Source organism: Choloepus didactylus, chromosome 3 (assembly GCF_015220235.1).
Source record: "Choloepus didactylus isolate mChoDid1 chromosome 3, mChoDid1.pri, whole genome shotgun sequence".
Lineage (NCBI taxonomy): Eukaryota > Metazoa > Chordata > Mammalia > Pilosa > Megalonychidae > Choloepus > Choloepus didactylus.
The window spans coordinates 118,417,013-118,419,441 of NC_051309.1; positions in this window are offsets into that span (position 1 = coordinate 118,417,013).

A 2,429-nucleotide genomic window follows, 5' to 3' on the forward strand; every position below is an offset into this window, starting at 1 on the left:
TTAAAATAATCATGCTAAATAAATTCAAGAATTCAAAGAAATAAAAATCAAGACTGAAAATTTCAACCTAGATTGGGAAGTACAAAATTGGAAACAAATGGAAAATTTTAAAGTGAAAAATGCAGTATTTTAAATTAAGAACTTAGTGGACAAGTTTAACATTACACACAGCTGAAGAGAGAATTAATGAACTGGAAAAAAGGTCAGAAGAAAACTTAATGAACCACACTGATGAAAACAAAAGGATAGTAAATATTAGAGAGAGGGTAAAAATACTGTGTTGCTTTTAAAGTATGATCCTAAAATTACTGACACTCTACTCATCAAGAGGTGAGGATATATGTCCACTGCCCTTGAACCTGGTTGGGCTTGTGACAGTTTTGACTAATAGAGTATAGTGGAAGTGTTGCTATCTGACTTCCAAGGCCATTAAGTCATTAAAGGCCACATGGCTTCTGCTGGTTCTATTAGAATGCTCACTTTATAGACAATCCCTCCTGAGAATCTCCTTTTCAGAACCCGACTGGTTTGTAAGAAAACCCCAAGCCATATGGAGAGACCATACGTAGACACTCTGTTCAACAGTCTCAGCTGAGCCTAGTTAGCCTTTGGGGCACCAAGGCAGTCATTTAAAAAGTCTTCAGATGATTCCAGCCCCCTGCTGTTCAAGTGCCTTCAGTTATGCTTCTAATCATCATGTAGCAAAGACAATCCTTTTTCACTATGCGCTGTAGAAATCCTGACCCACAGAATCCACAAGCATAATAAAATGGTTGCTATTTTATTCTGCTAAGTTTGAGATGGTTTGTTGTTAGCAAACTGAAAACCAGGACAGAGACCTAGAGTTACAGTGATAAGAATACAGTGTATAACCAGACTCCCAGAAGGCGAGAAATGAATGGGGTAGAAGCAATATGTGAAATATATGAACAAACAATGGTTAAGAATTTTCCAAAACTCATGTAACTTATGAAGATACAGATATAAAAGTCCTACAAAGCCCAGAAAATGAATAAAAAGAAGAGCACACCTAAGCACATCATGGTAAAACTAAAAGAAAAAAAAAAAAAAAAAACTAGGAGAAAATGTTTCAAAAGTAGCCAGAGATAAATTGCTTTAAATAAGAAAAAATAAGAATAATTTATGACTTCTCAACAGACCATGGAAGCCAGAAGACAACAGAATGATATATTCAAAGTACTGAAAGGAGGAAAAAAAAAAAAAGAAAGAAAGAAAGAAAACTTGCCAAACTAGAATTCTATATTCAGCATAGCAGAAGCTGTTAGTGTTCTGCATCACATCCCTTCAGCCCATCCCTGGTTCTGACTTCAGTTATGGTCAACTCATTAGTAACCCTAATTACATCTGTGAAATCCCTTTGTCTTGTAACACTATATAATCACAAGAGTATAACACCACAGGACAGAAGTCATGTGGCCATCTTAGAATTCCTAGAATTCTGCCTACCACACATATCCGATGACCCAGAAATTCCATTTCTAGCTATATACCCAACAGATATGTGTACATTATCTTTACCAAAATATACACACAACAATGTTCACAGAGTAGTTTTCATAATAGCCATAACTTGGAAACTACTAAATGTCCATCAACAACAAATAGTGGTATTTTTACTTAGTGTAATCCCATAAAGCAATAATAATGAAAAATAATATAGCTAAATCTCGTAAATATAAGGTTGAGCAACAGAAACCAGATAAAAAGAATATAATCCCTTTTGCCTACAAAAATAGGCAAAACTTATTTATGAGGTTAGTCAGGATAGTGATTATTTATGGGGTTAAAAATCAAGATAATGATTACCCTAGGAGAAAGGAGGAGGAAATGGAAGGAGGTACAAAGGGAGGTTCTGGAAGGATGATAATATTATTTCTTGATATAGCTATATTCAGTTTGTGACAATTCATTAAGCTGTAACTTATTATTTGTGTAATGATTTTTTAGTTACTAATTCAATTTCCTTAATAGTTACAAAATCATTTACATAGAAAATCTAAAAGAATCTTCATACAAATTATTAGAAATAATCAGAGAATTTATTAAGATGGCTAATTGCAATTCTATATACCAGCAACAAACAACTAGAATACATACTTTAAAAGACACTATTTAATATGGAATCAGAAAATGTCAAGTACCTAGAAATTAATCTAACAAAAGGCATGCAGATGTCTGTAGAAAAATTATAAAACTTTATTAGAGGAGGGGCAAGACGGTGGCATAGAGAGGAGTGGAATTTAGTTAGTCTCCTGGAGCAACTAATAAACAACCAAGAACAACTAGTAAATTATCTGGAACAACTGCTGGGACAACCGTGACTGTCCACACATCGTATACCAACCTGGATTGGGTGGAATGGCTGAGATCGCAGCATAAAATCTGTAAGTGAAAACTGCGGAACCACT